Here is a 25,665-nt window from a genome sequence, read left to right on the forward strand (position 1 = left end):
TAAATTGTATATAATATAATATATATAATTGTAGTATTACTATATATTTATAGTAAAAAAAAATTTACATATTATATAGTAGAGGTATACTTGGTATGCGTAAGTAGGTACATACTTCGATAATAAATCAAAATATTTTTTGCCTCAGTCTCGATGAGAAATAATTAAATCCGTACGAGTTGTCCGATTTTTCCGCACGACTCTCGCGGTGCGCGAGACAATTATTATATCGGACGATTATGATGATGATAATAATGATAATACTAAGTATTACTATAAAAAAAAAAAAAACATGATCGTTTTTCACCGCAATCGTATACGCTTCCCCTAACCTTGTCTGCAGCGCGGTCCACCGGTCAAGGTCGATCCGAAATCCAAAACAGATATTATTATTGAACTGCACACACTCGGCGACAACAGCAGCACCGACGACGGTTATTATATAACAACAGTAATAATAATAATAATAATAATAATATACTTAATAACGACGAGACAATAACTACGATAATAATTGCGTCTCCTCCTCCTACCCGTCCGATTCGCGCACGTGGTCTTCGGCGTCGGCCGCGGCTACTATGGTCACCGGCCGCTGCGGTTGAGCTTGAGCGCCTCTCGTGTCTTTCGTGTACAGTATGATTCGCACGCGAGACTCGTACGGACCGTCGTTCGGCAGTCGTAAGTCTTGTTTCCGACGTGTTCCCTCCTCGTCGTCGCTCTGCCCCAACGAGTGCACTTTAGCCGTGAGTACCTCCAATTATTTATACGCCATATTATTAGGCATTATCGTACACGGTCGTATTATACTATTATACCTAGTCTGCGATTGTCGGCTATTACAATGTTATTAGTAGGTATTTTTTTTTTTTTTTAACATTAGTAGGTACCTAGGCAGCGTTCGGATAATTATCTAGATAACTATTTGTTCATATTTTATCTTATCTAGATAACTAGATAACTAGTTACAAGGTATCTAAACGTTGATCTTAGATCATTTTTTTACTAATCTGAATAAATTAATCTAGTTACATTTTGTATTGATAAAAATCGCGAAATTGTACAAACGCATTTTAAATAATTATACAGATTCTAAAACCAAGTTTATGGTTTATAAATAATATAATTATTTTTATTTATTTTATTATTATTATTATGTTCCTAGTGCCCAACTAAAATATACCTAAATTTAAAACCCATTAAAAAAAAAATTGTATCTTTTTTTATCTAGATAAATATGAGTTAAGTTATTCTTTTATATTATCTATCTAGATAGATTAGAAATTGCATTATATTTATCTTTATCTAGATAAAAAAATACTTATCTAATCCGAACACTGTATACCAAGGTAGATAATGTTACATAATTAGTATTATTTTAACGTTAGAATATTATCAATACAGTTTAGGTATATACGTTTTAGTCGTACGGGGGGACCCAATCCAATGGCTCCCCCCCCCCTTGGCTAATGCCGTAGTATCAAAACTTAATGATATCTTATACATTAAATAACTGTAAATAATTGTGTTTGTTAAGCAATACAATATATGAACATACCTACTCAAGTAAGGTACAGAAAAACAGTAATTAAAAACATTTTTACCCACCCCCTACCCCTTGAAAAATCCTGGTCATCCCACTGGCAAAGGATATAAGCAGTGTTGGGGAAGTTACTTTTTTTTGGTATTTCATTTACATTACCAACGAATTGCCTTTCAACTTTAAAAAAACCTTACTGAAACTTAATAGTCTTACTATGTTGTCAGTACGTTATAACTAATAGTGACGAGTAATGACAATTTAAAAACAATAATTGTATAACACATTTTAGTTTTTGTTTTTTTAAATTTAGTTTAAATAACAACGTATTGTCCAAATTATTACTTATAAAAAATATAATTGTTTGTATAATATCTATTACAAAAAAAAATACTGTTAGTTAATCATACTTCTATGATATATTTATATACCTAGGTAAATTATGAATTTATTCTTAAAATAAAAATAATATAGCAATGAGTAATTTAGTAACTTTACTATAGGTATCTACACAATATATGTAACTTAAATTACGTATACATTACTTATAAATGTCGTTACAGTAATTTGTAACTTAAGTTCAGTTATTCTCCTGCAAAATTGAGTATAAGTGTAAAGTGTATGCTTACGTTAACGGTCAACCGAAAACTTTCATTCATACATAAAATATACCTTCATTCGGTGATCACTGTGCAATAACACTATAAAATATGTTATATATATATTTATTATATATACACTATAGTGTCAGAGTGTACATATACGGATATACGCATATTATGTATTAATACATGTAGGTACATTAATTTAGTTACAATGTTTAATCTAATAAATTTAATTAAAAATGCTTGAAAGTTTAAATCAATTTATTATTAGTTATTAATAATATGATATTAGTACTAGTTAGCATAAGCATGACATTTCTGTCAACACACGTTAATACACACACATACATGTATATAATATTATATTGATATTCATGCCTAAGTTGTAAAAACTGTTACTTCCCTAATTAACAAAATTTCACTTCCCATTTCGTCCACTCCATGACATCCTTTCACCCCAAGTTAGAGGGTATCCACACTGATGGGCCTCCCTCCTCACGTTATTCATATTTTATTTATCATAGCCCATACTCTTATTGTGCCTTATTGTGTACAGATTGTGTATTTTATTAATAGTAATAAAAAAAAAAGTTGTAAAAACTAATTTGAATAGGGTAACTTCATCTCTATTATCATGATAATTTTGAATATTGAGAGGAAGGGAGTTCGCAGAGTAGTCAAGTACTTATCATGACTACCCCGTGCGCACACTTATACCACAGAATATACTGTGCTTATACTAGGTAGTATAAGTATACAATTTATTATACTACTATTACCTACTGGGAAACAATTAAAATAAATTGGGATTTTGCCGCGAATGTCTTTGAGAGGGCAGTTTAGTACTGAATTGAAAGTACGTAATATCCATCATAATATTATTTAATCGCAAATAGAAGTTTGAGAACTCTGCAATATGAATTATTATATTGATTTATTATTTACATCAAAAAGATATTTTGATTGTTGTGGTACAACTAAAAGTTCCGATTTAAACCAAACAAATTTTTGTCTTTGCAAAAGCAGTTAGAAAAAGGTGGGTAAGTGGATATCGCTCTGCTATACAGTAGTACAAATGAGTCACTGTAATGGATGATGTTAAATTTGAATTCAATGATATAATATCATTGTATAAGTAAAACGATTCTGAGCGAAAACGGTCAGTCAGCCTATGATATTACTAAGTATATTTGATGATTATTGTGAATAAAGTAATTTATATATTTACTTATTTACGTGGAACATCGTTTTAAATTTTCAATCCTTAGCCACAAAAGTTGAACATTTTATAAATTTTTAACTACAAAATAATTATTACATTTTAAATTTGATAAATTTTGTCAAAATTTGAACTTTAAATGATTATAAAAAAAATTTGTGCATAATATGTATTTTCAATATTTTCCAACTGCTATTGTAACAATATATCAGGAGCCTTGCATACAATTTTTACGCTTTTCTACCCAACAAATACAATTTTATTGATATTTATAGAAAAAAAAACTAAGAAAATTGAGAACTGGCATGTCCGTAAACAGCTCAATAGGAGTCAAATTATTTTCAAAATTTTATCGTGTATAGAAAATGTATAGTAAGAGCCTTGTATTAAATTTGCAAGCTTTTTTACCCAACACATAACATTTTATTGATATTTGTAGAAAAAAAAAACTAAAAAAAATGGAAACTGAAAATGTCTGTGAACAGCTCAAAATAAGTCAAAATATTTGGAAAATGTTATGGTGTATAGAAAATGCTTATATAAACATTCAGTCAACATTTCATGTACCTACGGTCATTTGTTTTAGAGCTACACCAAAAACCAACCATAATATTTGTTTTAAATTATTTACAAATCGTCAAATATTTGTTGAATTTAATTCTTTATCAGGTGTCTGCTATGAAATCTGCAAAATATATTTTTTTGAAACTTTCTTATCTGTTTTATTTTTTGATTAAACTACAAAGCACACTGTTCATATTTTCATCATTTTTAAAGTTCTCATTTATTTACTACCTTTAATGTAAAATATGTATATATTGTTTTAAATGATTAAATTCGTTTTGAGAATGAATTAAAGTTTTTCCCGAATGATTGAACATCAATTTTCAATAATACGATAAATATTAAGTATTGTATACATTTTAATTCACTTAAAATAAAAAAAAACACTTCACAATAATAAAATCCATTTTAAATATTAATTTAATAGAGTGCTTATGGCACTAACTACAAATATCTAGAATTTATCATTTTGCTATAATATTATAGCCTCGTGTTAATTTAAATAAATTTTAATTAATCGGCACAAAATAGGAAATATTATACACTTCAGTATCTATAGAGGCATGAAATTAAATAATTAAACGTACCTTTACGTCAAAAATTCGAGTATCGTGTACATTTTTTAAATCTACTAAAACATGTTCGTTATTAATTATATACCGTTAAAAATTGTGATTTTTAAAATAATTTTACCCATGTTAACATGGTAGTCCTCATAAAATAAAATTAGGTACTATTTTTAATTTCTGAAAATTCATATTTTATATTCTGAGCTACATTAGTTTTACAATGATGTAAATGTGTGGTATTTGTGTTTTTTAGACTTTTGTACAGCAAAAAAATAATTTTCTAATAAAATCTTCAAAATTAGCAGTTTCTGGACTTCTGGTAGCAAATTGGATCTATTTTGTTGTTTTGGGGGTCAAAAGTAAAATTTCCAGCTAAAGACGAAAATCAACATGAAAAAACAATAAAAAAATTACGAAATAATTACAAACCAAAGCAGTTATCTACAAGATACATCTATTTTTAAACTTGAGATTTCCACCTAATAAGTTTATAACCTGTATTACCTGACCATAGTTAAAATTAATCTATCTTTCTATTATTTTCTGTACTAATTTACGATCTTAGATATTTTAAAAAATAACTCCAATTATACTATACAGCAGAGCAAGTTTACAATTTTTCTTGATTTCATATTTTTTATATTAAAATTTATAATAATAATACAACACTATGTCACTATCCTATGGGCGACAAAGTTTGGAGGAAAGTGAAAGTTTGATATAAAGCGTAATTACTTTTTGTATAACTTATTCACTCAGGTTTAGTAATAATACTGAATAATTATTATCTTAAGAGTATAGATCGATTAATTGTTTATTTTTAAATATTTTCATGGCTTTTCAACGAACTAATTATTGTTTCAAGCCATATTAATTATTGAAATATATGCGTCATAATAAATATACATTTTCGGCATTGGAAATTGTATTGTGATGATATTGATAATATTATTTCCATAGTGGTGGTAATAATATCGCATAAACCTATAGTATTTACGTTGTATTTTACATAGCGCATAGCAATAACATAATAAAAAAAATATTCATGCGGGATCCATATAATTTTCTCAATACTATATCAATACTTGTGGATAAATATTATATAAAATTTGTTATCCTAAAAACCATTTTTTTTCAGTAAATTTTCCTATTTTCCGATTAAAAAATGGTTATTTTAGTTTCTCGGACATTTATATAATATTAATTACAGTAGTAACTGGCAACCACGCATACAAGTACAATAGTATTATGATACAAAAAATTATTTTAATTTTTTTCATCATGTAAAAATATAAAATTTAACATGGTTTAAATACCAATTGTGGGGAGGGGGGTCCGGACCCAATGGACACTGGATTTGTTTTAAACAACTATTCATTGGCTTTTTAAAACTATTTTTAAAATTGATATTCAGAAATGTTATGGTCGTTTAATAATTTTTATATAGTTAAGTAGATAAAAAACTTAAAAACGTACGCCCGTAGAAATGTAGAAAATCATAATAAGTAATAATATTGTTCTCAATCAATGATACGACATAATCGACTGTTAGTATAATACTAAATACAGTTAAGGCTGTCAATGCCAGCTATAGTTATAACAATAGTCTATAAATATATAAAAATTAAATCAGAAATAATGTTTATAAAAGAATGTATTATTGTTATATGATTTAATATAAAATTATTTTAATATTTCGAGGAAATTGACACGATTTTTGTACAAAAAAGATGTATGGAAATAAATGGAAAGTATATTTCTTTATTTTAGAGGAAGTTTTACATGAAAATGGACCCACCTCGTGAGTGTAGGTAGTGCTCGACTGACAGAAAAACGGACAATTTAAATATGACGCCAAAGATTTCTTTTAATATTTTACAACTTTACATCACAGCTTTTTTAGATTCTGAACGCTCCGACAAATGTCAATACATTTTATAATGAAGTATATGGTTTTTTTGTTTGTATCAGTCATCACCTTCCGGAGTAAATAAATTGCTTCTATCATTAACTTTGATAGTAGTTCCTGGTAGAAAATCGGAATTAGTTGGTAAATTGGGAATTTAAAAGTAAATAAGTGTAGAGTTTTTTTTATAACGCACTATTTAAAAATATTAAAATACGTACGAATCGTTTTTGTTAAATTGTGAAATGTTTAAAAGTTGAAATGTTATAAAATATGCATACAATTCACGAAAATATGCTAATTATTTTTCAGTACAATGTATAACATTTTCAATTCTACTACCAAAGGATATAAAATGTAATACAAGGTTCATCGTAAGATATTCTTATAGAAATCTAAAAATATCAAAAATACAAATGCACAATAATTCAAACAATTTCAAACGAAAAATAACAACAATTGTTATTTTTTTCTAATTAAAAAAAAATATTTTTTGTTGGGAATTGAAACTTTTCGCCATCGTGTATATTATTATTTTCTATTCAACGTTACATTTTCAACATATTTGTATACATTTAATTAGTTTTATCATTTAAATAATAAATAAAAATAAATTTAAATTTAAATTATTTATATAACATATCCAGGTCTACAGTTCGTCGGTATTGTATCAGAAGTTAAAAACCGATTGTAATATTATATAATGATAATTACTGTTCAACCTACCTCACTGACAATGTGCCTTCGCTATGTATCAACTATACATCAAAGCGACAAGTTCCCCTAATTTCATTTTTAAAATGAGAGGAAGTCAAATTAAATTAAATGGTATGATATCAGTAAAGAGCCTATGAAGTACATTTATGGGTAGAAATGTACTAAAGTGTGGCTATTTAAAATAAGCATCCATGAATATTCTTATATTAACACTGCACTGATTGTATATATTGTTTACACTACTAACCTAACTATTAATAAATAATATACTAATGTGTTATTGTATTCAGAACCACCCAATAGGGCCAACCACCCAATTTTCTTGAATTTTTGATTTTTTTAAGTCATTGTCTTCTTTTATTAATTTGTTTGATATTTCTAATAATGTCTTCCAATCAAAACTTTTTACACACCTTTTATGAAGTACTATTTTCATTTTCGTCTTATTAATATTTGTTAACTAATTTGTTGAAATAATTAGAATCATAATTATTACTTTCAATAAAACTTGATGCATTTTCTTGGAATTAATAGTGCATTTTAAGACTTTTAGTGCATCAAATCATAGCCCTAATTATAATAGTTTTAATTTTTACCGGGTATTATGTTTATGTTTACGTCCCATACACATAGGTATTCAAAATCTTTAACCATAATATTTACATTTTTATACGTAGAAATAGTATTATGCTATTGATGTTTACCGTCTGTGTATCATGTTGGTTTCATAATATCTGTTGACTGACTGTTATAACCTTTTTATATAATATACCAAAATTCAGATTTACAATCATTCAATCACCGAAAAACCGTTGCCAATTAAATATAATATCTGTGTTATCTAAGACGTAGATACAGATTGAGACTTCATTTTTAAAGAGAAGCATTGTTTTTCTCGAAAATTATTTTAGTTCTTAGAAGTTTTTTTTTATTATAATTATAGAAGTGATTATACGAAACAACATTTATGAAAATTGTTATATTCGTTAATATTTTTATCATGATAACTTTTTAAATGTACCTATGTGCATTTAGAGTAGGCATTTATTGTGCACAAAAGTTATTGTATAAATCGTCAATTTCCATCACATCCGATCAAATGAAATTGTATATAGAACAATTCACTACACATTTTGTACTCATCGAAAAACCTATAGTATGTACCTATTGTACCTACTAAAATTATTAGGTGGTCACTTGTTTTTATAAGTTGGTATTATCATGTTATTTTATTTTGATAACATTTTTTTGACATTTCTCATAAAAATTTTTTTTTACCTAGTTGACAGGTACATAATATGTACCCATTGTTATAAAATATTTTTTTTCTCTATATGAGCTTATTTGAATAACATTATAACTTAAATCTTATATTTTTTTGGTTATCAACATCGAGTTAGTTTTCTACTTTTATAGCTTATTTATTAAAAAAAAAGATATAGCTTTAAATTCCTAATTGCATCTTGTTTAAACATACTATAATTGGTTGACTTAAATATTTCTGATGTAAATTTAGTAATTTCACCGAATTTTAAATTACCAATGAACTATTAATTTCTATAAAATCAAATATTGTATTTGGACGTTATATAATATATAAAAAAAAAATTATAAAAATTTATGAAATTCAAATATTTTGTAGGTTATTATATAGATATTTTTTTATTCACTCATGTGCAGAATATATTGGCGTGATTGCGTGAATGCGTTGTATAATCGATATTCAATTTGAAAGTATAATATTAAAACCAATACTTTAAATATTTATTAATCAATGTATTACAAACAAAATAATTCTAAATTTTGCATTAAAATAATTATATTTTCTTCAGCATATTTTCAACGGTTGTCAGTGATTTATATATTTTTTGACTGAATATATAACTATACTGGGAAAATCAAAATATTATCTTTTTGGAGTTAACTAGACCGTATTATATACAACTTTAAGATATAATAATATGAAACTTTCCGAACACTCCTGAAAAAAAAATACATAATGGGTAATAAATTTGATGACATAATTATTGTGAACCAAAATATACGTTCCGTATGAATCAAATAACAGCATGTTACATAATTGTATTAATACATTTTCACGTTTGCAATTATTTGCACATATTGAAATAAATAATTTTTAGTGATCAAACTTATTTCCCGAGTTTTAAAATCGTTTAGATACACCCATAGCATAATATAGCAGCTTAAATGCTATATGTTTGCTTAGGTAACTATTTTTTCTATTTACTCGCTTAACGTATGCGATAACATTTGGCGTATTTTGTTGCCATTGGCAAATATTTTGGCAAAATGTTATGAAAAATGAATGATATGAAAACATTAATTTTATTGTAATTCCACAACATATTTACTAAATAAATATAATTTTAGCCATTGCACACTATAGCAATATCCACTAGAAATAGTTAAAATATACAATTTTGATCAGTGCGTTTAGGTACCTATTTAAATGCTAAAATAAAGTATTTAAAAGTCTGTGCATTGAAAATGTGTTTAACTTAATATGTGTTTTATATTACAAGTATAATAAATAATTTATTATTTTATTAGAAATAATAGCTGCCAAAATATTTTGACTAATCCATAATATCATCAATATAAGTTATGCAGTAAATTCTAAAATAATTAAGACATTTTGATATTTGGTTTAAAATATTACAATCACTTCACACTTGAGGTAGGTATTCATTTTTCTTCGTTTTAAATGTAATTAAAATATAGACGTAATAAAATTATGTTAATAAGTCAACGTAATACAAATATATAGGTGTATTATATTATGCAATGAATATAAGTCATAATAAATCTAGTTAGTACATATGTTTGTGCGTGTCACTAATTTCACACCGCTGTAGGCTGTTATCATATAAAAATGATTATATTATAATTAATTATTTTGCACGAAAAAATTAATATTAGTTACGACTTGTTCCGTCTATTAATCGTAACGTTATAATTTATGTGTTCGCCTTGTGGATTACGTTCATCAAATATTTTTAGCAATTTATTTTTGGCGTAACATTATTAAGTACCTACCTATGTACCTATAGATGACGGACGAACCAAGTGACCACACTATCTTTTATAATACTATAATAAATAACAAAATTATAAATTATAATACTGTTATACCATTCAAGGTTTTATTGTTATTATAATATATTTAACCAGTCAATTAAACTTTTATCGTCGATTAAACCACTCGATGAGGTGGTGAGAGGACACATTTTTTTACAGCTCTATAGTTTTATACACACTCGTGATAAAATATATATTGGTATAGGTACATATTAAAGTTAAAAAAATATATGAAGATCATAAATCTTCCGACTTTTGATTATCTTTTAATAATAAATTACGATTTTTTTTTTTTTTACCAACTACCTGTAAATAATTACTTTTCATCGCGAGTATTTACTCACCACTGCAGCGCGTCCACGATATATGTGCAACGATATTAAGACTTCAATAGTAATGATGCCAATTTTTAAATCTTGTACAGTGATTTCGAGGTTTGCGACAACAACTCACGGTCGTCTAGATCTAACATAATTTTTAGACGGTTATTGAAATAAATAGTCTGTAAAAAAAAAATCTTCTTTGAAATCACTTAAATAACTAAAAAATGTAATTTACATATTAAAAAAAAAGAAATATAATTTAAAATGTTTTTTTTTTCATCGGATTGCTTAATCTTTTTTATAAAAAAAAAAATACTCGTACGTGGAATACTAAAAGTTCAAACTGGTAATGTGTGGACGAACTAACATACTTAATCGTTGTGCTCCATTTTGGCATGTAATTAAACAGTATGAACACTGTATATGAAAACAAATCGTAGCATAATAATGAATGGAAAAGTTTATTATTTACAGCTGTGTATACTTACTGTAAAAAAGATGCCCAAACGTGCGAACAAACTTGGAATAAATGAAACGAAAACATAAAATAATAATATATATATTGTGATATACGTTCAGCTGTGATGTACACATGTAGAAACTAAATTAGTTTAGTACATTTGTGTAATAATTTTGTACGTATAATAAGGTTTTCCGAAACAAAACAAAACAAAAAAAAAATCTCCGTTCCTCGAGAAAACGACGGTTTTTTTATAGGTTTCTTATTCACCGAAACAATGAATTATTCATAATAATACGATGAAATTATGAATTAAATTTAAAATAACAACCACAGTATAGCAACCACATGTAACCACTATAACTTAGATTCAAACTCTGTACGGTTTGTTAGCAGCTTGCACGTTACCTACCTAGGTACTAAATGTAACAACCGCGTGTAAGAGTTGTCCCGAGAATATCAGTTGGGATAATGTTATGTTTCCACGTCGTTCATCACTCTGAATTATTATCATTCGCATATAATGTGTAATATTATGTATTAAGGTGCACAACCAGTGTCTAATATCCTTGTTTGACAATTCGTTATTATTTTTTTATTGCCCCCTCGTACCGAATCCACGTGGGCACGAGATAGCGATAAAATAAAATACATAAAAAGTGTTTTAACTTTATTGTTGTTTTCACAAAATACCCGAATTTATATACAAGATCGCCAAAACATGTTGCAAGTAGATATACTATAGGTATACCTATATATTATACTATAAGCTCATCTATTATGCTGAGCGACATAGAAAAAAAGCACAATCTATATAGAAATTAGATTTGGTAATATTGGTTCTAGCGTAATAATGTCGGTTCATTAAAAATGGTTGAATATTTGTCGGATCGAAAAACCGCTGTGCGTGTGTGACGTCACGACCGTCAAATCGAGTTCATTGTGTCAATTATTTTATGTCGTAAATTACCCACCTCGTGTTTATTATTTATATTCTAGTGTGGAAAAACTGTAAAAACAATTTCGGTAGAAATACATTATTATTTTTTCACACATAGCTGGTAATTTGATGATTCAAAACAGCCCTTCTACAGTAATTATACCGACTGATAGTCACCAAACAGATACGGTCTGAGGGTCACCACACACACGACGGCCAATTATCTTATGCAGTTATGCATATTATTATTATTATTATTATGTCAAACTTGCCAGCTTAAGACGACAATTTTTAAGAATTAAACATTATTTTCAACATAATACAATATTACCTTATTTTAAAACAAATAACAGGCATTTAATTCTACATATTATTATTGTTATTATGTTACTATAACGTTAACCTACGTACCTATACCTTCGGATCGCGAAACTTTCACATGATGCCGATCAGACGATGATGATGTGCCTATAAAATAAATCACAAGGCATCGTGCGATAAACCGGCTCTGTGGGCCATGAAGTCAAACAGCTATAGTCAATATCTAGTACTTACCTATTTCATTGAATAAAACAATATTAAAGTAATAGAGCCGTTGTCTTCTTTGCCAATACCTATGTTTAGAATTGAACATTATGTGCTCTAATCTGTGGGATATAATAGTATTATTGTTTTAGTCATATCTGAACGGGTTCATGTAATGATATGATACATTCGAGTCTTGAATATTGATAACTCGAAAACCTCGAAAACTCGAACTCGCCCCTTGAAGTGTTTGTAAGTCGTGTTTGAGGTATACGATTCGAAAAATAAAATAAATCGAATTCATTTTTATTCCCCTTGAGATTCGAGTTATCGAGACTCGACCGTACGTGTATATTATATAATAATATGCGGCGTATCGGACATACTAAACATTCTTCTAAGGTTTTTTTTTAAACATTTTATTTATTTGTGAGGAATTTATCAATTTACTGGAACGTGATGAATTTCGGGTCAGCGTTTACCCAAACTCTCGCCACCCAAAGTTTCAACACAAAAAAATGAAATTATTACCGCAGGGTACGGTTGTACAATAATCCCAAGTTATATGGAGTATACAGCCTATACAGGTATTTTATGATCTTGGTTTGAGAGTAATAAGTACTTAATATGTAGGTTTATATTATTATATTGCATTTGAAAGCAATAACATATTGTGATATTCATGTACATGTTTTAATAAATTTCCAAACAAATATTGAGGGACTAGGATAATTTTTAGATAGCCCACATAGTCCCACCCCAGTCCCACAAAAATAAAAATATTTGTTCATTATCATGTGCATAATAACTGCATTATAGTACCCGTAGGTACAATAAACCCGCAACACATTCTAAGTAGGGAAATGTTCTTTTGTACAAAACTTTGCTCTTCAAAAATGTCACAAAATTGTTTTGTGGTTGTATTCTTATGCGGGAACAGTATGGCCGAGGGTGATTATGCGGTGGCAGTGTTGTCAAGCAGCAAGCTCCGTCGTCGGTTAAAACTTTGTACCGACTACTCCCTAAAGCAGTAGGCAAAAGAAAACCACTGCACTTGCTCTTTCCCAGCAATACAACTGTTCAATTTCTGTACAAATTTACTGTTGAGAAAATAAATCAATGGTAATAAAAACAAAAAAAAAAATGTAGTACCGTATGGCAGTAAGATAATTATGGTGGATTACAATTAATAATTAATACTACCAATACAAATGTAGGTATAGGTATGTAAAATCATGTTTCGTGTAGGTACGTTTTTTATTTAACTTTTTGTAACCAATCTAAATTGCAATATTTTTTTTTAAAGTTTCCACAGCATTGTTTTTAATCAAGTTTTCTTTATAAAAAAAAAAACCAATAATAATATATTACATATTATAAAATATGTATTAGGTACAACATATCTATAGCGTTATTTATTTTTCCCGTTGTCACAACAACTACCTACTTACATCAAGAATTCAAGACCACTTTCGCTTTAACTAATGTTATTACTTCTTAGATGATATAAATTTTAATTATACGATTTACTAAAATTGTTCTTGTTTGATTTTGTGGATTACTTTATACAAAAAACCCTTATTTTTAAATGGAAACAAAAAATCTTGTTTAATCTTATTACACAATAAGTCCCCAATAATATTAATTAAAAAAAAATAAAAATATGAACTTTAGTTACCACTTTAGCACACATTTTTCTGATGATATACAGCACAATATGTTATATTATAATATACTATTCAATACAAAATAATTAATAGGTACCTATAATATTGGACTAACTGGAATTTAGATCAAAAGTGAATAGGTATATTTTTAAATTCTTAACACCAAATATTATGTAAACTAAGTAAATATTTATTTTGCAATGCAGTTATAGGTTTTTAATATAGGTATTAGGTAGGTATAAAGTATTAGGTTAAAAAACTACAGATAAAAGACATTTTTCGAAATATTTTTCACTTTTTTCGTGTCGTTCAATATTGTCATCGATCATAAAACGACCTATACAGTAGATAACGATAGCTATTTTTCCTTCGGTTTGAACGGATTAAGGTAATAACAGGTTATCAAACTATAATTGTACCATCAATCAATAAATTATTGTCTGTGTTGTTTGTGCTAGCGAGTTCATATTGTGTTTATATGTGCGTAATGTATAAAACTTATACATATTATAACGTAAACCCATTTTGTAAAATCACACACTCGATGGATACTGCAGATCCAAAGGTCTACATTGGATAAGAAAAATATATACCAATCCTATAAAATATAAATATTGGACTTTAATGTTGGGCGAGGTGGTATTGCTGTTTTGAGTTTTGAACTGTTGTGGCTAGTGGATTTGGATAACTACCAAGGTGCATAGCTGACAAGACGGAAAGTGATGGACTGGAAGGTTATTATTACGATATGGATTTGAGTTGGTTTGGCACAGTCCCATATTTGAATTGTATGAGCCCATATGGAAAAATAAAAAATACTTCACATAGTGTACTTGTTAACAGTATATTATGTGGGGAGCTTATAATAAGTTACAACTTACTTTTTACCCACCATACATCTTCTAAAAATATAGTTCAGCTATGCTGAAAAATTATAAATTATGTGTTCATCGATACAAGAATTTTACAAAGTAAAAATCAGTCGGAGCGAAACGTGTATATTCTTTATATGCATTATATGCGCTCAAATTTTTTCTTTCATTATTATTGAATCGACATATATTTCTCGTTATAGATACAAATGTTTGAATATTTTGTCAAATTACTTCTTAGCTTTAAAGTACGTATACAAAATAAAAATCGTAAAACTCATTTTCCTGGTCGTAAATCGTTATCGCGCGTATAGTCACGCTTTCGGGGGACGGTTGTCGGTTACTACAAGAGGAAATCCCCAACCTTGACAGTTGACAGTATAATATGATTCACGTAAGTACACGAATAACCTTGGTCATGAAAACAACAGCTCTTCATTGCAGGACTTTAGAGTTAAATTGTATATTATGCTAATGTATCATTGTTATTGAATGAACGCTAACAATAAAATTATGAATAAGTAAATAGGTACCTCTATACCTCCTAAACAATTTCGATTTATCGTGAACTACTCTTTAATCAAAGACATTTTCCACCGTATACCTACTTACCTATATCGACTTTAACTATAACTCCAAACTCTAACTGTAAACAAATGATTTTAAAAATGTGATTAAATGTAATTATTTTAAATGCACGTCATGTGAAATGAAATTTAATAAAATATTTGAATGGTTATATTATACTTTATAAGAGATCGTTAGTGTGGATAAGTTGTATTTATATTACAATTACCAGATACAATTATGCATCATAATTATATTATAGTGAACAATTAGTATGTAATTATTATTTTAAATAATACATTTTCACAATAATATTGATTGTGATGTTACTATAATTATCAAAAAGTATTTCAAAGGTAGTTAGGAGGTTAGGTTGAGTTAGAAAAAAATAATCATAGGTAAGTAGAGTTTAAATATAATTTAAAATTTAATTTCGCTTCTAAAGTTTTATTCAAAAGTTTTTCAGTCACGAAAGAGATATTTTCGTAAAACGTATTTTACAAAAAAAAAAATGTTCAACTCTTTCTTTTTGAGTTTTATATATAATATATAACCAATTTAATATGTTACTGGAATTTCTTTATCATAGCGTTGAGAAGAAATGATTAATAATGTTATAATGGTTCGACGTTTGACTGGAAAACGATTGAACTTCGGCGCTTTGAATTTAAAACTTTATCATATATAGATGAATACTTAAAATTGTATGTTATTTTATAAAAGATAAAAATATATTGTCGATCGAAAGAGCTTTTTTATAAATAATATTCTTCTCTTTTAAGCAAGCTCAATAACGTGACGTATTAAAGGTTTCCTTGTCAGCTGCTGTTATGCCGTTTTATTAAAACAAGTTATACAAGGAATTTTCAACGCAATTCGAGATTGTTTTTAACTTAAAATGTATTATTCATCGAAATACTATTTTTTATTTATTTTCATTTTCACTGGTTTATGAAATTTTAATTCCATGACCATAAAACAAAAAGTTATACTATGATAATACTAGGAATTTTATTCTGTGCTTAGACAATATTTTTGATGTACTTATAAACCGTTGTTTCGTGTTTAATGTTAATTTTTTTATATAAATCTCTCAAAACTTAAAAGTTAAAAGTATACGTTTGTGTTATTATTCTAAGTTTATGCATTCGTGTACATTGTATATATTTATTTTAAATTTGATAGGTTTCAGTGGGGTCTGCTTTAAACCATGCCAGACTTGTAGTTTGAAAAAATATTATAGCCAAACAGTGTTCCGAGACAGACAACAATAATAAGGAAAAGTTATTTATATTAGGTATACCTATTACCTATTACCTACATTATAATATTTCAATATTATTTCGTGCAAAAACTGAATACATTTATGCCCACTGGGCTTTTATAAATAAGAACAATTTTTTGTTTTTAATGATTTTATTCGATCGAACCTTGTTTACAATCAATACATAACAGCATAATAAATCTATATGTTATACAATATAATAATACAAAAGGCTTTATGGGGGGACGAGGTGGCCGAGTGGTCTAACGCGACGGATTCGGCACAGCCGGTCCGAGTTCGATACTCGACCACTGGGCGGCATTTTTCTCCGTGCAAGTCACGGTGTCCGGAGAACAAGTGCCGCCATCCCCCCACCCCGGGGCACGGCAGAAACCTACGGGTGCCCCATTAGAAATTCTGCCAAACACAACACACACGTGTACCAACCTACCCAATATAAAACCTACCAAACCTACCCAATATAAAACCTACAGTGCCCTCCCCACACCCAATGGCCTATGTTGCCGCGGGTTACCCAATAAAAAAAAAAAAAAAAAAAAAAAAAAAAAAAAAAGGCTTTATGGGCATAAGTGGGGAAACCGTTCACCAACAGTTCCTCTATTTATAGATATATGCGTTTTGTTTTAATTTTTAATTTTTTTTGATTTTATTCATTAATAGGGTGATCCGTTTGTAGATGTGTTTATATAATGTACTTATAATATGATATTATTTTATTTAGCAAAAACAATTTATTATTTACAAATTATAGTATGTATATAATAGTAGTAGGTAACAACATGCTCGTGTTGGGGCCTCGGGAGATATATAGTTCGAATTAAGTAAAATATTAAATATAAAGTTTTATACTAAGTTATATTCATTGGCGGTTAAAGTCAACCAAACCAAATCAATTCATATAACTTTCACCCTCAAACAAGCCCAATGTCTGGCTGTAACTCTCTATGATATCCAAATTCCCTCAACCCCTACGGTCAAATATCTCGGACTAACTCGATCGCCGTCTAACTTGGGCACACCATATTAAAACTAAACGGCTACAGCTGAATTCCCGGTCACGCATGCTTAAAACACTCCTCATTAATAATAAACACACAAACTTAAACACTAAATTACTAATGTACAAATCCCTACTCAAACCTAATGGACCCACGGTTGGGTTAGGTTGAGGCAATGCCAAAATCTCAAATCTTAAAAAAATCCAAACGTTTCAAAATATTACATTAAGAAAAATTACTAACTCTCCCCCGTACATATCAAATCACACCCTCCACACCGATGTCCGTCAAAAAACCGTCCAAGAAGAAGCAAAATACTTCTATAAGCGTTTTCATGATCGTCTCATAACCCACACAAATCCTTTAATCCGTGAATTAGCATCAAACGAAATTCCTGAGAATCCTCATCGACGACTAAAAAGAAAATGGTACAGAGATCCCCTAAACAACTAATAATAATTAAAGAAAAAAAATGAACGGTTAAAAAAGTAGTTAGTCAAGTCAATAGGAAGTGTCACTACTGGGTGGCTTCTTTCAACAATCTCTTTCATGTTCACGTAATTTTAGCCCATATTCTTATTGTGCCCCCAGAGTACACATTGTATATTTCATATTAAAATAAAAAAAAGTTATATTCACAAAAAAACTTATTAATCTATTTTAAAAAAAATTTTGATCAAACGATATAGAAATATTATTGTACGTTATATAACTTGATTTAATTGTTTATTTGATTTGTGACTATTTTGTAAGAGTTTCGTTTAGTATAATAGTTGATATTTTTTAGTAAAAAAATGTTGTTGGTGACAGTGATTAAAAGAAAGAAGAGTGGGTTTATAAGGGTTTTAAATTATGAAGGAGGTCATTTTGGATAATAGGTTTACGTTTTGATTGTTATTCCTATTCATTTTTATTTGCGTGAGTCTGGGTTTTATTTAATTTTGTACGCTGAGAATAAGTTTGGGTATTATCTAGGTATATTATTTGAGTATGAGGTATTGGGCGAGTTTGACACAGCGCATTGGTATTACGATTTTAATTTTCTTTAATTTTGTTTAAGTTTTCGTTTTCGCAAGGCGTAGTAGTTAGTTGTTTTCCGAGTTGCTATAAGTTTTTTAACAATTTAACATCCACGGTAGTTGGTGGAGTGGTTACCATTGCAAGATGCACATTTAGTGGGTACCTACAGGGTCGGTGATTTTCGACGGAGGCTCCCGCTGCGGAGGAATTTGTTGTGGCCGCTGCAGTATGTTCCTATGTTGTAATAGTTTTGACAGTTAAGACATTGAAGTGCCTGTTTGTTAATAGATTTTTAACCTGAAATATTCGTTTTTATTGGCAAAAGTTAGTTAAATTATCTTTAGAAATAGAAAGCCATAGAAAGATCCATCTGTCTTCTTCACTCAAAATTGGTTATTCGTATGGGTAAAATGATTTATCATTCAGACATTCAGTTCATATACATATTATCATTTTCTAATCATGATAAAATTTTAAAAATAGTTTAGTTATTTTAGAGATTTTCATTTTGTAGACATTTGAAATTTTTACTTTTTAATATTGCAGATTCTGAGTGGAGCGATGAATATGATTTTACAATGGTGTGTGTTTTCATTTTTAAATTCTGTGCGAAGCAATGAATGTATTAATTTTACAATGATGTGTTTTTTTTAAAATTTTTTTTTTTACATTTTTGTGTCTGTCATCACCTTTTAGGACCGTAAAAGTGCTTGGATTTTCTTCAACAGTAACTTTTCTGAGAGAAAAGTGAATCTAGTTGGTACTTTGGGGGGTCAAAAGTAAAAATTTCTCAGTAGTTTTCAAAAGCGACATGAAAAACAAAAGAAAAATTAAGGAAAAACGGGAATTTTTACGCAAAATCTATTTTGAGAAAATCGATTTTGGTTTTTGGTGTAACTCTAAAACAAATGACCGTAAGTACATGAAATATTGACTGAATGTTTATATAAGCATTTTCTATACACCATAACATTTTCCAAATATTTTTACTTATTTTGAGCTGTTTACGGACATTGTCAATTTCCATTTTTTTTAGTTTTTTTTTTTTAAATATCAATAAAATTTTATCTGTTGTGTAAAAAAGCTTGAAAATTTAAAAGAAGACTCCTCGGTTATTGTTTCAAAGGCAGATGAAAAAAATTAAAAGGTGGATAAGTGGATAAGTGGATGTCACTGTAATGGATGGTGTTAAATTTGAATTCAATGATATAATATCATTGTATAAGAAAAACGATTCTGAGCGAAAACGGTCAGTCAGTCTATGATATTACCAAGTATATATTTTGATGATATTATTGTGAATAAAGTAATTTATATATAACCTATTTACGTGGAGCCTCGTTTTAAATTTTCAATCCTTAGCCATAAAAGTTAAACATTTTAACTACAAAATAATTAATAAATTATAAATTTGATAAATGTTGTCAAAATTTGAACTTTAAATGCTTATAAAAAAAAATTGTGCCCATGTATTTTTAATATTTTTCAACTGCTATTAGAATGATATATCAGGAGCCTTATATTAATTTTTCACGCTTTTTTACCCAGCAAATACAATTTTATTGATATTTATAGAAAAAAAAACTAAGAAAATTGAGAACTGACAATGTCCGTAAACAGCTCAAAATAAGTCAAAATAATTTCAACATTTTATGTTGTATAGAAAATGTTAATACAAACATTCAGTGAAATTTTCAAGTATCTACAGTCATTCGTTTTTTAATTACAATAAAATAAGAAAATTGTTACATGAAAAATCAAGTGAATATCAAATGTTGTAAAAATATAAATTTCAGACACTCATAAAAATTTAATTTAAGTTTCTTGTAGACATTTTTTTTTTGATAAAGGTAGACAAACTTATGAGTAATCTTATATTACATTTTCAAATCTTAGATTTAAAAAGAAAATTTTTTATGAATTCTCAACTCAAAATAATTTGCTAATTTTCGTGATTTTTCCGTGTTTTGTCAAAATTTGAACTTTAAATGCTTATAAATAAAAACTGTGACTTCATCATTATGTACAATGACATTTTTTAAATATTTAGTCTGATGTTAAGATATTTACCACGATCCAATTCACACCGTTCTAAGCCATCTAAGGTATGTCGTTATTTACTTATACAGTTAAAACGATAATAATATATGAATTTATGATACTTAAGACTTCATATTATAATGAAAATGATTGTATAACATTATACGCGATGTTTCCAGCAAAAATGGTTTCAACATAATATCATACTAAGACATACGACCAGTTTTAGTTACTAGAAAAATTTATATTTGTGCAGCAAACATCAATTTATGATTTATTGACCCAAAAAATAGTAGGTACCAACACTCAAGAGACGTTCGTGGCTCATGTATTGTCACTCTCAGGAAATAAGTTCTATATTTCTATAAGATATATTAAATAATTTTGTTCTAATAACGTGTGTATAATTTATATATATATATATATGTATGTATGTGTGAATCAGGGACACAATAAAAGCATTTATCTGCTGTTTATAATTAATGTCAGTTTATTTTCCAATTTGATGAGAAGTACCTAAATAAATATTGTAGACTTACCAGGTAGGTGAACTATCTAAAATTCTAAATTAATTATACGCTTAGATGACAAAATCTGCATTTGAGAATTATGAATACTGGCGCGACGTATTAAAAAGTAATATGCAGAGTACCGTGTAACTCTTAACATTAATACCTTTTGATGATTCCATAACTATATTTTAGGAGGTATCTACATTTTACGTTTTGGAAATCTCTTTATTAATTATTAATTATTAAACTTTTAACTAATGAATTATATAGAAATCTTATCACTGCAATGAGGGGAGTAAATTTTTATTACCTATTCATAAATTGACATTTTGGTTAGATTAATGTTTACAAAAATATATATATATTTATTCATGGCTCATCCACCTCCTTTTGACATCTAATTTTTAATCGTATAATCTAATATAATACAATTTATTTTTACACCTATATGTATAAAAGTAATCTATACATACGTATGATATAAAAAGGATAATCTGTTTCGTTTTTCGTTATAAATTATAATTAAAATCGAATCAAAATTATTTTATCAGATTGCGCTGATTTACAATCGAACATTAGAATTCACTCGGAGGGAAGCTAGAATGTTTACTGGTAATAAATAATAATAACCAAAGACCATTTTAATGATTTTTAAGTATACTATAGTAGGCGCAAATATGACTATATATTCCGAGTAAAAAAAACATTGAACATCAATGAATTTGCAAGAAATAAAGCTTAAAATATTATCTATCTCGAGTTTAATGATGAGTTAACAAATATTGATACTTCTTTATTTTTAAAAATGGCTTTCAATACATTGTATAACAACTTATAGCAACTTGACGACAAGTAAAAATATTTTGTACAAACGTTCGATGTTTTAATTAAGTTTGAGATTTTTAGTAACGATCACTGTCTTGGATTTATTTTGACATCATATTTTAGTTGTTGGATTGTTTGTAAAATTTAAAAATATACCTGAAGGTTCAAAAAAGATTTATGATTTATCAATAAATACCCAATATTTTATTTGTCCTTTGGCTTAATAAATTAATTACGAGTATAAAGTATCGAGGTTTTAAATTTTTAAATAGTGTAAAATTATGTTAGCGATGAAAGCTCGACCAATCATTGACCAAAGTAGATTACAACATGTTTTTCAAGGTGCGAATATTTGCGATTTATTTTTTCTAGTTTTGACCTCAAAGGACGATATTTATTTTGTGAATATTGGGTAGTAAAAAGAGAAAAAAAGTTGATACCAACAGATGGATCGGTATTAAATTATTGGCTTATGATCAAAACTCGTTAATTCACTGAATAAAACTGTTAATAGTCATATTGATGTATTTTGTGTGCCAAGGTCATTGAACCGGTTTAAAAATAACCATACAAATGGTACCTAATAACTTATCCAGTCTCATACTGAAAACATACTTTGAAATTTACTTTATTATTTTATATGTATCGTTATCGTCAAAGTGATTTTTTATCACACCTAAAAATGCAAAAACATGACTTAGATCGTTTATTTTCATAACATTGGAATTTTTATGTGATGTAGAATTGTTCATCTTCATAGTCCAATTATATATAGGTGGCATATTATATAAATATAAGATTGAATTTTTACAATTGTTTTTATATTTATTGATACTTTTGAAATATTAGAATCATTTTTGATATATTTATTTATATAGGTATTTAATTTTGAGTGTATTCCGTTATTAATAGTGTACCTTTTGAACGACTTGACCGATTGAGGTAAAAGTTATACCAATAGATTCCTTGTGTATCTTTGAGTGTGGTTATAGGTACTTTATAGCGTATTTTTTCTAGGTATGTAACTCAAGGGTAGCTCAAACATGAATTTTATTTTGGTTCACGCAAATTGGATATTTTATTTTTGTTTATTTAAGCAATTGCCATTGGTTACTTAATTGTATTATTATAATAAGTATACATTTTTTTGGTTAAAATTGGTTACAGATACCATTGGTTATAAATGTATAATATATTGTAATAAAATATTTATAAATTTAAATTTAAATTAAACGCTGTTCATTGGTAAGATGACAGTCTTATATTAGGTGATTGAAAATTCAGTTAAAGTAAGAATATTTTTTTGTCACGTCTGCACTGGAAGTTTAATTTCCGAAGCCAGTTGGAGCGTTGGAAAATAACCTTTGTTTCAACCAACTGAAAATAAAAGCATTCATTTTGCTTTTTCCGGACAATAGTTACTGTACAAATCAAAATAATCAATATGCACGAACATGTCGATACGTTTTGTCTATAATATCATATTATCCAATACTATAGCTGGTATGAAACAGTTTGTTGAGTATAAACACGGGGAAGGCGAGAACTCCAAGAAAAGTTAATATAATTTATAATATAGGTAGGTGGGTAGAGGCCTGAGAAATTATTATAGTATGTGTGTGGATCGTGCGGGATATTTTACCCACGACTGAAATTGCTCACTTCCCGCCCTTGCCACATCATATTATACTTGTATTAATTTATCCTAACCTAAATATGCAGTATTTACTATATATACATAATAATTAGATAAATTGCAGCTTTTAATTATAGCTGGTTTTGTTTTCGATAATCCATCTTTCTACGGGGATGAAAGTTTTCAAATACTTGATGTTTCTCTATCGAAAAATGACTAATAACGAAATACAAAAGAGGGAAAATTAAGTAACCACTATGCTGTACAGTTGTAGGCGTCTAAGTGCACTTCGTCATTAGGTATAATAGTACCTAACTGTAATGTATATGTACAATTGTAATTCAACGATAAATCATTGCATCTCAAAAATGATTATGAGCGAAAACGGTCTGCCTATATTACTAAGTAAATATTTTTATTATATTAATGGTTTTTAATATTTCACGGCAATCTTTTCGGTACAAAAGGACACCTACTATCCGTAACTAGCTGACAATATATTCTAAGTATAACTTTTACTGTGTTATGTCAGGCCATGAGTACCTACGTCACATATGTGGTATAATAAATATTAATATTTAATATTTTTAGTATTTCGATAAAAACATTTGTACACAAATTAATACATTTTTTATTTGTTACTTCCGGCAATTCCGTGTTCATATTTCCCCCCAACACAGATAAACGCCTCTTCTTGGCGATGCAGTTTTGAACAATCTGGTTACCAGTTTAGGTAACTAGATATTAGTTTGTTCACTCAAACTAGTAAACGATTTGCTAAAAAATGCATCGCCAAAACTCGAAAAATACTGTTCGTACTACAAAAATCCACCGTAAGCCACAACTCACTTTCCATATCACTGGCGACGAATCAGAAACACCTGTCTCGGCTGTTCTATAGTGATAGGTCTGCACTCGCGGGCGATGCGCAAAAGAAGTTTGATTACCGAGAATCCTAACCTAAACGAAGGACAAGCAGAAATGGACCTTCGACTGACTGAAGCTGAACAGATTTACAGCTACGTCGTGTAATGTACTAATGTGTAACCGCATTGGTTTAAAAGTTGAGCTGTAGTAAATTCTTGGTATACTCGGTTGCAACTTGGTTAGCCAAGTTAGCCTAAAAAAAGGAATATCCAATCAGAATACAATTTGACTGACTTAATACCTTAGATAGTTAGATCTTAGATCATATTATACAATGGAATATGGATGGAGCCACAGTATATTAAATCAATACAATAAGATGTTGCTGGTATCAGCGACGAGTCACCGAATTAGGTGTTCGATATGCGATTACGCGACGCAACTCTTCGCATATTTTTCCAAAGATAATTATTATTTATTATCAAATTATCATATTATATCTTGAATATATTATACTGAAAAAATAGTATAATACCTACTATAATAATAATAATAATAATAATAATGTATACCATTATAATATAATAATAATTACTAGAATAATATAAGTATTAACTACGAACTGTAAGATATAGAATGATTCTGTTATAGTAACCTGTGGATAATTATGCGAGGGGCTGCATACAGCGAGTTCGCTGCACATTGATCACCTAATTCGGAGACTCGTCGCTAATGTCGGCAACAAAATAATACGCAGTGGCTACATCCATAGTATAATATAATCTAAGCTAAATACCGACACAATACTAACTGACTATGAGAAAATGAAAGCGGTTACCCACTTGTGAGTAAAGGCGGGTTCACAACTGCCCGTGTCGTGTAAAATACTTTTTTCTGATTGGCTTACCAAAA

At 28.3% G+C, this 25,665-nt stretch overlaps 1 protein-coding gene across 2 annotated transcripts in view; it reads left to right on the forward strand.

Moving 5' to 3' along the window:
- Positions 1–600: 600 nt before the first annotated feature.
- The window catches only part of LOC132946887 (pyrokinin-1 receptor-like), a 76,486-nt gene continuing 51,421 nt past the window's right edge, over positions 601–25,665 (forward strand). For both annotated transcript variants that reach the window (XM_061016996.1, XM_061016997.1), the window contains exon 1: positions 601–743. The gene's annotated coding sequence lies outside the window, so the exon portion shown is untranslated. The remainder of the gene's footprint in view (positions 744–25,665) is intronic.

This window comes from Metopolophium dirhodum, chromosome 6, assembly GCF_019925205.1.
Source record: "Metopolophium dirhodum isolate CAU chromosome 6, ASM1992520v1, whole genome shotgun sequence".
Classification (NCBI taxonomy): domain Eukaryota; kingdom Metazoa; phylum Arthropoda; class Insecta; order Hemiptera; family Aphididae; genus Metopolophium; species Metopolophium dirhodum.